Below are 12,576 nucleotides of genomic sequence, written 5' to 3' on the forward strand. Positions count from 1 at the left end.
CCCAGCCTGAGGGACAACCGGCCACTGGGTGAAGTCTTTCCTTCCACTCCTATTCTGCGTGTCCTTCTCCGTCTCCCTGCAAAGCGCTTCTCTTTGTATCCGTCTGGAAGTCTGCTGCTCGTACTCTAAAACCCAGCTCGAGCCAAGCTCCCAAGATTGGCACGTGTTTCCTGGGCCTCTGCAGCCCTCATGGGCTGACCTCTACCACAGGTGGCTGTAGAAGTGTCAGTACCAGACGAGGAATTTCTCCATGCCCGCAGGTGGGACCTACCAGCTGGCTGGGGTCCTTCGCCCAGCAAGGACAGATCCCTCCTCTCCTACTACTACACCTGGGTTCACCAGCTCTCATCTGGAACATCTCCTGTTCTGGCAAATCAGGCCTGGGCTCCTCCAAGGCAAAGTGCAGGACCCTGGGGCTATACTGGACCCAGACGTGGGTCTGGCCCCTGCAGAAGATGCATAAAAGGCAATTCAGGGGCTCCTTCCAGGGAACCACAGGAAAGGTGATCCTGGACCCTTGTCAGTTGCCAGGCTAGCCCATCTGAGTTCTGGAGACAGGGCCCAGACCCAGGTCTGGAGCTCCAACCTGTCCTCACAGATGGCCTTCCGGCGGAGACCTTGGAGCAGCTGCCACAGTTCCTGGCGCACAAGATCTCTTAGGAGGGGCGGTGGTGCCAGAAGGGAGGAGAGGTCAGAGGTGGGGCACCATCCAGGGGTTTGGATAGATCGAGCCTCTTGGAGCAATGATCGTAACATCACTACCTGCAAGGACAGCTGGGGCACCTAGGCGACTGCAGAGGGAAGTGAAGGGAGGCAGGGGAGCTGGGGGAATGAGGGGCAGGGCAGTTAAATTGGAGAGGGTTGGGCTGACAATGAGATCCGACAAGAGCTCGAGAGTTACTGGGCAGGGCTAGGGATCCGTAAAAGGTGAGAAAATCATCCGAGTCCTGGGACAGGTCTGCCGTGGGGCTCACCTTCCTACGCCCCACCTCTGCCCGTAGCTCCAGGCTCAGATCCGCTGTCGTCTCCCCTAGAATCCTCTTCACTTCGGGCCGCTCCGGGAGCGGAACGTGCTCTTCCACCAGTTCCCACAGCGACTGGAAGTCCCCAGGCATGGCCCGCCCGCCCCGCTGCCCCTCCCAGACGCGCGGCCGCACACTTGGACCTGCGGGACCACAGCTCGGACCGCTGGGTTACTGGTATACTGCTAGTCGCCCAGAGCCGGGCACACCCACTCACGCCTGGCACGCTTCCGGGTCTCACAGGCCACGCCCCCAGCCTGTCACTCGGACCAGCCTCTCCCAAGCCTCATTCCGTTCGTTCGGCCGCCCGTCCCCAAGACTAGAGTTGCTCGGTCCAGAGCCGCTGGCCTCTATCGCTCTCTTCTGCCCTACTACTGATCGATTCTCGGAGGCCACGGTGTCAGGTCGCGGCCCTGGGAGCCTGGAGGCCCGAGCCCCGCCTCTTCCGCGCGGCCGTCACCCGGGAAACGGGGCCCGCTACCCCAAGCCCCGCCCCCAGAGGGCCCCGGCCCCGCCCATTCCGGGGCGGTGCCAGCTAGCAAAGCCCAACCCACAGCCGCGGTAGGTGGTTTCGCGGTCTCAACCTTGCACATCACCCTGAATCCAAGCACCTTTCATCCCTGGGCACCTTTAGACTCCAGGGCAGGTGAAAGAACCGAGAAATATGAGCCCGGTGGGTTTATTACTTCCGTGCCTTTTCTGGGGCAGGAACGGACTAGGCTGGTCAAGGAAGACAAAGGGTGGAGTGTGGGAGAAACAGGAGGAGGGGAGGGATGCGGTAGGTCGAGGGGGACCAAGGGGCCAGATGAGCAGCGTCTCACGGAGCCCCTCTTACTTGAAGCCAGGCTTATAGTGTGAAGTGCAGGGAAGCCTGCGGTGAGCACCTTGGGGTCTGGGAGGGCTCTCTGACCCTCGACCCCCTGCTCCCCCCGCCCCGCACCCCCACCCCCGTCCCCCTGCCCCAGCACCCCACTGGCTCATTTTCCTGTCTGCTCCTCTGCACTTTTCCTACCTGGTTCTGTTTTCTCCAGGAGAGCTGCAAAATGGGTTCATTTCCTGGGTTTTTCTCTCCCGAGGAGCCACTTAGAAACCCGGCCCCTCCGATCCCACTGGAGCTGCTGAGTTAGAGTCTGAGCAAAACCTATCCTCGGGTGGTTCACATGCGTGTTGAAGTTTGACAAGCGCTCTTCCAGATGAAGTGGGTTTCAGTTTACACGTTTTATTTTGTTTTGGAGGACTGGCCACGCCTGTTAGACCTTCAATCCGGGGGAAAGTGAGCTTGTACTGAGCTTGTAAATAAGTTCGCTTGTAAATAAGTAAGCAGCTTGTGGTTGCTTGTGGGTTGTCGCAGCTCTTAAAGTGAAGATGAGGAATCTGTTTTCATTTTCCTACCTTAATTTTGACTTGTCCTGCTTTAATATATAAATAGCATTTCTCTGAAGTTATTTTACTTAAGTGCCAGTGCACACAAACACACACATTTTAGCTATCAAAACATTATGTAACTCTACTGGTGAGAAATCAGGAGAAAATTAAAGTGCCATAGTGATTGAATAAGATGAAGGAAACCCCCCCCCTTTTCATTATTATAGCATCTTATCTATTTAGTCCATGTTCTTCTTTTTACTACTTTTTCATGCTAACTCAGTAAAGTATGAAGAATGTACTCTGAGTTGCACATGTTAGTCCAGGGATGGCAGTTTTTATTTTCTGAGTTTCTCATGTTTCTACTGCCTTGGGTCGGGGGCTCCGCTAAAGGGTGATTTCCGGGGGTGCTGATACAAGCATCAGGGGAAGGGGTTCAGTTGTCACATCCTTCTGTGGCTTAAAGATTCTCTGCTGACAGAGAAACAAACCAAGACAAATACAACTGGGTACGCTGTCTGGATTCTCCACTGCTGCATCTATGTCTGAAGGGAGAGGGTGGCTGGGTTTCCTCGTGACCGTGTCTCTGCCCACAGATCGCGGCCCTGGAACAAGCCATCAGAGATGTCCCAAGAGTGTGATGATGGCGAGATTCAGCTCTACAACGAGCAGATCGACACCCTGCGGAAGGAGACTGAAGAGGCAGAGAGGAGCTTGGAGAGGTCACCCTATGACTGCCAGCAGCTGGTGGTCGCCCAGCAGACCCTGAGGAGCAAGTTGGACCGGTATCATCGCATCATCGAGAATACAGGCAACAGGTGGGGTCGGGGTGGGCAGAGCCCGTGGACACAGAATCACTTACTTGTTTCACGTTTTTCCATGTGCCAGTTCCAGGCTGTAGGGAATGTGGCAGGAAAGTGAAAGTGTTAGTTGCTCAGTCTTGTCGGACTCTTTGTTACCCCCTGGACTATACCCCGCCAGATTCCTCTGTCCATGGGATTCTCCACGCAAGGATATTGGAGTGGGTAGCCATTCTGTTCTCCAAGGGATCTTCCTGACCCATTGCAGGCAGATTGTTTACTGTCTGAGCCACCAGAAGCAGACCCCCATATCCAGGACCTCACGGGTCTGGAATGGCAGTGGGGGAGGCAGAGGATGAATGGGTTTGCAACAGAGATATGGGCTCCAGTGTGAGTGATGGTGGGAGGAGGGGAGAGGTGATGAAGATGACCATGGGAGTGTTTGGATATCAGGGTGCCTTTCAGCTCCACAGGTCTGTGGGGACAGGAATGTCTTAGTTGAAAGGATGACCAGGCATGGTTATTGAGATGTTGCAGGCGAGATGCCTGCACAGTACCTGGAATCGAACCAGAGCTCAGAGCAGTTGATATTATTACTGCTGCTGCCATGGTGACTCTGAGCACCTGGCCAGTCAGTTCTGTGGCTGCCAGCAGGCTGTCTGGTCTCCTCTGCATGATGCATTGGGATGTGAACTCTGCTGGCAAGTGTCTCTGTCTCTGTCTCAACCTCATTCACATCTACACCTGCATCAGCTCCTCTCCGTTTCCTCCATGTTCATCTATGTGACCATGTCTGCACCTACATGTATACTTATGTCCACATCTGTGTCTACAGCGTCTGTATGTGTACATCTACACTACACCTACATTCTCTACATCATCTGGAGCTACACCCACATCACCTAACCTACATCTGTATCATCTACACCTACACCTGCCTCTACATCACCTACGCCTACATCATCTGTATCTACATCTGACACCTACTTGGCCATCTATGTCTGTCTGGATCATCTACATGTACGTCTACCCCACATCTGCATTTTCCGCACCTGCACCATCTTCTTCAACACCTCTGTTATTTATGCTGATGCCTGCATCACCTACATTTACACCTGCACTTACCTCTACGTCTACATCTGCATCTCTTCCTCCACCCACATCTACATCATCTGTATCCACGTCTTTATCACTTACATCTGTATCTACATATGCCTATATCTACATTATCTATGGTTACACTTACATCTTTATCACCCAAGCCTGCACCTCATCTACACATAAAGTATCTAAATCTCCATCATCTTTATGTACATGCATAAAGTATCTATACCTCCATGGTTTTCATGTACATGTATAAGCTGTCTACATCTCCATTGTTTTTATGTACAAGTATAAAGAAAGCTGAGCACCAAAGAATTGATGCTTTTGAACTATGGAGTTGGAGAAGACTCTTGAGAGTCCCTTGGACTGCAAGGAGATCCAAGCAGTCCATCCTAAAGGAGATCAGTCCTAGGTGTTCATTGGAAGGACTGATGTTGAAGCTGAAACCACAATACTTTGGCCACCTGATGTGAAGAGCTGACTCATTTGAAAAGACCCTGATGCTGGGAAAGACTGAGGGCAGGAGGAGAAGGGGATGACAGAGGATGAGATGGTTGGATGAGATAACTGACTCAATGGACATGAGTTTGAGTAAACTCCGGGAGTTGGTGATAGACAGGGAGGCCTGGCATGCTACATACAGTTCATGGGGTCGCAAAGAGTCGGAGACAACTGAGCCACTGAACTGACCTGATAAACTGTCTACATCTCCATTGTTTTTATGTGCATGCATAAACCGTCTACACCTCCACTGTCTTTATGTACATGTATAAGCCATCGGTACCTACATTGTCTTTATATACACACACATCTACAGTGGTGTCTCCATTATTCCTATCTGTACCCATGCCTACATATATGGCTGTATCTACCTGTGTTGGAGAAGGCAATGGCAACCCACTCCAGTATTCTTGCCTGGAAAATCCCATGGACAGAGGAGCCTGGTAGGCTGCAGTCCATGGGGTCGCTAAGAGTTGGTCACGACTGAGCGACTTCACTTTCATTTTTCACATTCATACATTGAAGAAGGAAATGGCAACCCATTCCAGTGTTCTTGCCTGGAGAATCCCAGGGATGGGGTAGCCTTGCGGGTTGCATCTATGGGGTTGCACAGAGTCGGACACGACTGAAATGACTTAGCAGTAGCAGCAGCAGCAGCAGCCACCTGGAACTAAAAGCCGGCCTTTTGGATGAGACAAGGTGAAACATTGTGTTTTCTGAAACTTTAAGTTTCTCCTCTTGGCTGGTCTGAAGCAGTGAATGTGGCCTCTGGCCCAGGGGATTCCCATTCTGGGTCTAAAGGCATAGTTTCCTCTTGTTTCACAGGAGGAAGGGGATGGTAAGCAAGGAGTGGTGGTGTTTATCTGGTTTGGGGTGCAGGGGGGCCAAGGGTGTGCCTGGAGGCTATTCCAAACCCATCAGAGGAAGGTGGGGTGACTCTGAGTTGCTCCTTTGGGGAAGCCTGAGGTGACAGTGGCTCTCTGGACTGAATTTCTTGGTCTGGGCTGGATCCAAGTGTCCCCTGTGACCTCGAGGTGAAGGTGCTGGGGTGGGGCAGAGGCCCTGCTCCCACAGAGTGTCATTACAGGAGAAACACGGATCTCAGTAAGTTGTACCCAGTGTGAAGGGAACTGTGGGGGCCTCCCCTCCGCTCTGCAAGCCCAGAGGGGCCAAGTGACTTGTCCTAAAGTCACACAGCAGCCCGCAGGGCTGGGTCCTCAGTGTGGGCCATGAATGCTTAGGACCCAGGGATCCTACCTTGTTGCCAACCAGCCAACCAGTAAACCCCACCCCAGTGCTAGGCTTGTATTTTTCAACAAATACTTTTTCTTCCCTTCATTGGCCTTGACTCATTGCACCTGCCTCCTTTTTTTCTTTTTTCAAAGATCTTACCAGAGATGTGCAGGATATAACTGCAGTGAAACCAAGACTCAAAGGCCTCCCCAAGACCCTTCCGAGGAAAAAGGAGATGGTAGCGAAAGATAGAGCAGATGAAATTCTGGAAGAGACACCACTGAGAGGCCCTGAGGACACAAAGCCGGGGCGGGTGGTGCTCAAAGAAGAGGGCAAGTCTAAGTTTGAACCGGGGGATGAAGAAGCAAGTCCCCTGACCTAGGAAGGGGCTCTGGAGGATGTCCCAGATGGAGGCAAAATAAGCAAAGACTTTGAGAAACTAGGCAAGATGATCAAGGAGAAGGTGAAAGGCCCCAAAGAACCCGAGCCCCCTGCCGACCTGTACACCAAAAGGCGGTACATGACAGTCTCTGGAGATGCCAGTCTCATGGGTCCTGGCTTCTGTGTCTTCTCCATCCCAGCAAAGGGGGCATGGTGGTTTCCAAGGGGGCGACTCTGTGCGTCCTGACAGCGGCATGGAGCCCTCTCCCCAGCAGCCTAAGCACCCTCTGGAGGATGGACAGGGTTCCCCCAGGGGAAAGAAGACGGTCTGAAGGAGGAAGGGGGCCCCCAGGGGAAAGAAGATGGTCTGAAGGAGGAAGGGGGGCCCCCAGGGGAAAGAAGATGGTCTGAAGGAGGAAGGGGGGCCCCCACAGGTGAAAGAAGACAGTCTGAAGGATGAAGGGGGCCCCGAGGGGAAATAAGACAGTCTGAAGGAGGAAGGGGGGGCCCCAAGGGGAAGAAGACAGTCTGAAGGATGAAGGGGGCCCCGAGGGGAAATAAGACGGTCTGAAGGATGAAGGGGGCCCCTGAAGGGGAAAGAACATGGATGCCCCCCGACCCCACACCCTGCAGACAAAGAGGATGAGAAAAATGCCAAAGAACTGAAGGGCCTCCAGGGGAAACAGGATGGCCAGAAGGAGGAGGAGGGGGACAGACGGCCCTGTCCCATGGTGGCACCTGGTCCAGAGGGGCTGTCTACACCCCAGTCTCAAGGGCCTCAGGTCACTCTGGGTGGGTCCAAGGGGCATGGGGCTCAGAGCGGCAGCCGGCCAGCGAGAAGCCCTCCCAGGAAGCTGGCCTAAAAGAAAGTGGAGGTGATGGAATCCATAGAGAAGTTTTCCACCGGGAGCATCCAGATGTACAAAGAGACTGTTGTCATCGTGGAGACCATGATTGAAAAGACAAGGCAAACGAGAAGAAACTGGGAGAGAAGGGATCCTCCAGCGCCTGAGCTAACCAGGAGGAGGTGTCTCTGGGCCCCTGCAGACATGTGCTTCGATGTCTTAGAACAGAGGTTACAAGGGTGAGGATACAAGGTTCTTGTTTGGATTAGACTATGGTTGGCCTGTCTGGCTTACCAATGAAGCCTTAATTAAAATGTTTTCTTTGCTTGCACATCCTTTGTCTGATTAACAGGGGCCTTGGGCTTGCATGTGGGCCAGCCTCACTCAGGACAGGGTTGCCCTGCTAACAGCCACTGAGCTGAGCTCATTTAAGGAAGTAGATGAGCCCTTTGTCCTGGGGCATCGCAGGTCTCATTAGAGGCTCAGAGTCTGGATTTCACATGTGAAACGTGTCAGGTGATGAATCGGCTTGTTTTCACCACGTTTCAGGCACAAGCACCTGGTTGCACGACGGATGCTTTGTTAGAAGTCAGATCATTAAAGGTGTCTCTCTCAGTTTGAATTCCCCAAGAAGCTGACCCTGCAGCAAGGATCTGATGTCATTTCTGGGGATGTGATCCCAGGAAGTGCTAGGAGGGCAGGAGACGGAGGTGGGGGCAGCAGGGCATCAGAGAGGAGAGGTGCTACCAGGTGGGTTGGCACCGTGGTCGGCTGGCGCTCAGCCCCCATCCCTCAGGGCTCTTGGAAATGGGGTAGAATTCAGTCTTCAGTTACCCTGCCTGAGGATGCAGGGGCTGGGTGGGTCAACACCCAGCCAGAAGGGAGGGCCCAGGACAGCCCTCAACTGAGAATAGCAGGTACAGGCAGGCATTTGGACACCCGGCGTAGAGATGCATGGAAGCAGTAGGGGTCACAGGCAGGAAGTAGGGTGCCAGGGCCACCTGCAAAGCACAAGTGCCTTGTGTCCTTCTGGCTGAGTCACTTAAGAGTTTCTCACTCAGAGATTGCACTCCTGGGTCGGGCTTCAAAAGCAAAATCAAATGTCACCACGCAGTTCCTTGTTCAGCAGTTAATTAATGAACTTGCCTAACATTTACTGAGGGGCTTCCCTGATGGCTCAAGTGGTAAAGAATCTGCCTGCAATTCAGGAGACATAGGAGAGGCTGGTTCAATCCTGGGGTTGGGGAGATCACATGGAGATGGAAATGGCAACCCACTCCAGTATTCTTGCCTGGGAAGTTCCATGAACAGAGGAGCCTGGTGGGCTACATCCATGGGGTTGCAAAGAGTCAGACATGACTGGGCGACTGAGCACAGACGCACATTTACTGAACATACTGTTTGCCAGGCAGAGTGCAGTGCTGATAAGGGAGGGTTTACAAGTTTATTAATGATCTCAATTACCATAATATAATGTCCCATGATACACATATGTGTATTCTCCTGTGCATACATGTGCACTCAGGTATCTGCAGTGTCACATCCTAGGAAACAGAAATTACTTGAAACCAGAATCTTTACAAACATTTTTATGCTGCCTATAGGCATCTCTTTTTCTCTACCAACAGTCCAAAAGTTTTTTTTTTTTTTTTCTTTTTGCTTAGCCAAATAAGAAATTACTCCTTCTCCATGTAGATGCTCCAAAATACATTATGGGCAGTGAATAAATGTGCTGAAATGGATTATTACATCTCCCTAAACAAAGGTATCTGGCAAGACAACCACATGTCATTAGAGAAAATTAATAGTGTCATAAATTACATTCTAGTATTTCTTTGTTAGAAATCATACAAAGAATACTAAATGGAGTCACCTTTCCTTTCTGTGTAGAGCTTTAAAAAAATCTCTCTCTGAATTCATGTGAGGCTTGGATTTCAAGACAGACATATGCTTTTGTTGTTCTTTCTATAAGATGAGTGATGGACCTGCTCCATGGCACATTTTGAAATATGTATCATTTAAAAGCTTAAGAGAGAATAATGGAAACCTTTACCTGGAGCCCAGACTGTGCTGGGAATTTGGACCAGTGTATATATTAGATTCAACAGAACCACTCCTGCAAACCTCGTCTTTTTCCCAGTAAGTCTTTTAATTTTTTGGGTCATGTGTTCAGCTAATTATTTAAAAGGTGGGGGGTATCTTTTTGGAAAGAAATGTCATTTTTATATTTTATTCAATCAGTGATCAAAAGTGGACTGGGGGGCCTGTTCTGATCATTCAAGACTTTGGCGGGGAGACAGCAGGGGACACTGAATGTGTTCAGTTGTCACAGTCACGACTTTCTGAGCAAGGGAGGAATTGCACTGGCAGGAAGATAACTACATAAGAGAAAATCGTGCAGAGACGGCACCACAGGGGCATTTGCTAGACAGAAAGGGTGTCTCTTCTGGGGTGGACAGTCCAGTGAAGACCCCATGGATGAGGTGATGACCTGATGACAAGACTGGCCCATTGTGTGCAGATCAGAGGGAAGAGCATTGTAGGTAGCAGGAACGGCTGGTGCAGAGGTCCTGGGGCAGGAATGGACGAGGCTGTTCAAGGAAGACAAGTAAAGGGGGGAGTGTGGGAGAAACAAGAGGAGGGGAGGAAGGTGGTGGGTCGAGGGGGACTGAGGGATCAGATGAGCAGCATCTCCCAGAGCCCCCCTTGCTTGAAGCCAGGCTTCCAGTGTGATGTGCAGGGCAGCCTGTGGTGAGCGCCTTGGGGTCTGGGAGGGCTCTCTGACCCTTGAACCTCCCCGCTCCCCCTGCCCCAGGGCCCCACCCGCTCATTTTCTTGGCTGCTCCTCTGCACTTTTCCTACTTGATTCTGTTTCCCCCAGGAGAGCTGCAGAATGGGTTCATTTCCTGGGTTTTCCTCTCCTGAGGTCTCTGAAAACAAGCACTTAAGTTTGTATAAAAAAGATAAACATGGGGGTCCAAAGCAGGTTCCCCAGCAACACGGATGACAGGAGAAGGCTGGAGCTTTGCCAAACACTGAGACCCCCACAGTGCCAGTGCCCGGATGACTGGTCCAAACTGCTGTGTCGGGGAGCAGGAGGAGGCTGGGCTCCTCTTTGACTCAGCCTCAAGCCCAGGACCGAGACTGTCCAGAGCCACCTCCTCCGTAAAGAAACTGCCTCCCAGTTCCCAGGAGCCCCCATTCTCTAAGCATTGGAGTCACGGTGAGCAGTGACCACTGTTGTTTCAGCCGCAGTTAGGAGCTGGCCCCCAGGTTGGTCCTCCCGCCCCCGGCGGTCTGGTTCAGGCCCCCATGCACAAGCAGCAGAGCAGGCATGTGTGAGTCTACCAGGGGCTCCTGCAGCCCCAGGAGTAAGCTCGGTCCACACACTGGGCAGGCTGGCAGTACTGGGGCTCTGGGAGTGGCTCTCATCTAGAATGGAGATGCCCAGGTGCAAGAGCACCCCAGCTCTCTTGCCCCTCCCTGGGACCACCCCGAGGCTTGTTGTACACGGTCCCCACTGGGTGTCAGCGGCAGATGCGGGTGGAGAGACCCGCTCATCCCTGTGGCCCGAATGGGACCCCTCCTCTCCTGTCCCACTTTCTACTTCCCTACATAAAGATGCTTCCTTCCAAATAAATAACTTTACCTCGACTCCTGTGTCACAGTCAGCTTCTGGGAGGAGCAATCTGTGATGGCTGGTTGGCGTCTCCCCAGCAAACACCCCTCCCTCTCCACTGCTGGTTGGGGGCAGCTCTGATCTTGTCCTGAGGAGCTGCTCCTTCACACGAGTTACAGCCCTGATCTGACCCACGAGACACCCCGCCTTCCTCTCCCTGTGGGTGGGCAAGTGTCCCAAACCAGACCCACTATTGGAATAGGAGATCCAAGTCCAGCGGAGCCAGGATGAACATGCAGGAGCCGCCCTGTGATTGGGGAGTCCTGATGTGGTCCCCACGGTCCCCACTGTGCCTCCCGGTCCTGGGGCTCGCTACAGCCTCTGTCCGTTTCCAGGCTGGTTCAGGCAGGCTTCTCAGGCTTCCCTTCAGTTCTGAGTGCTACATCGCCTGTTTTGGATATACAGCTTCCGTGTCTTTATGAGTCAGAGTTGGTTTCTGTTCTTGCAACCCCAGAGATCCCCAAGAAAACCTCCAGCAAAGGAGGTTTGGTATCAAGGTGGGGATTCATGGAGGTTTCAGTTATGTGGGATTGCCCCCAGAGCAGACCCTAAGCAAGATCTCAGGTGCTGGTGGTTTGTAGAGTGGTGATGACAGGGACTAGGCCTGCCATTAGAAAGTCCAGGCTCTTAGCTCCAAGCCAGCCTGTCTATGCTGCGGTGGGTGCCAGGGCTGTGAAGCTGAGGTCTCATCCCTGATACGCCATCATCCCCCTGGTGGGGGAGAGGGAAGGCGGGAAGAGAGACACTGTGGTCCTTGTTTGCTACTTCATCCTGGTCATGGCACTTCCTTCCCTGAGCAACAGCTGAGGCCACTTCCCAGTCTCCAACATCTGCAGAAGCAGCCTCGCTACAGTCTCCTCAGAGACCTGGGTCTTCCAGGGCGTCCTGCCAGGGGTGCTCACGCTCCACCTCTGGGTGGGGGGCGGAGGGGGGGGCGGTGTTGTCCGTCCCCTACATCCAGCAAGCCTGCTAGTTTGATGCAGGTGCTTGGTCCATGTGGTACATTAGTGGTCTCTTCTGCTTTTCTAATTAAGAAGGTAATGTTTCTTTAAGCTCTTTTATAGTGCTTTTGGAGAAGAAAAAGGCTACCCACCCCAGTATTCTTGCCTGAGAAGTCCCATGGACTGAGGAGCCTGGTGGGCTACAGTCCGTGGGATCGCAGAGTCAGACATGACTTAGCAACTAAACAACAACAAATAGTGCTTTATACTCAGTTCTGTCTGTTAAAGTCACCAGTGGTGTTTCAGGCTGCACTGATCCGGGTTATTGCTTTGTGCTCCACTCACAGGGAAGAGGCCAGTTGTCCCTGCAGGAGGTGAGGAAGCTGGGGTGTCTGTGGACCAGAGCCCCCCTTCTCCAGGTGAGTGTGGCTCTGGAGCACTGATCCCCTGGCCTTTCTGCCTGTCACATGTGAGGTCCTGTGCACCTCTGCAGCCAGAGGACACCCCAACAGAGAGAGCATGCCTGGTGTGTATGCTGACCTACGGGGCTGTCCAAGGAGAGAGATACAGGGGAAAGTTTGGAAAACCTTTTCTGCCAGATCATAGGCTGTTCAGGCTCTTTTGTGTTAATAACTACTCAACTCTGCCATGTTAGCATCAAAACAGCCACAGACAACACAAAAGCAAATAGGTGTGATGGCTTCC

The 12,576-nt window shown here is 52.5% G+C and overlaps 1 pseudogene; it reads left to right on the forward strand.

Moving 5' to 3' along the window:
* The first annotated feature begins 1,113 nt into the window (after positions 1-1,113).
* Positions 1,114-7,513, forward strand: LOC122433821 (annotated as a pseudogene).
* The last annotated feature ends 5,063 nt before the right edge of the window (positions 7,514-12,576 follow it).

This window comes from Cervus canadensis, chromosome 33, assembly GCF_019320065.1.
Source record: "Cervus canadensis isolate Bull #8, Minnesota chromosome 33, ASM1932006v1, whole genome shotgun sequence".
NCBI lineage: Eukaryota > Metazoa > Chordata > Mammalia > Artiodactyla > Cervidae > Cervus > Cervus canadensis.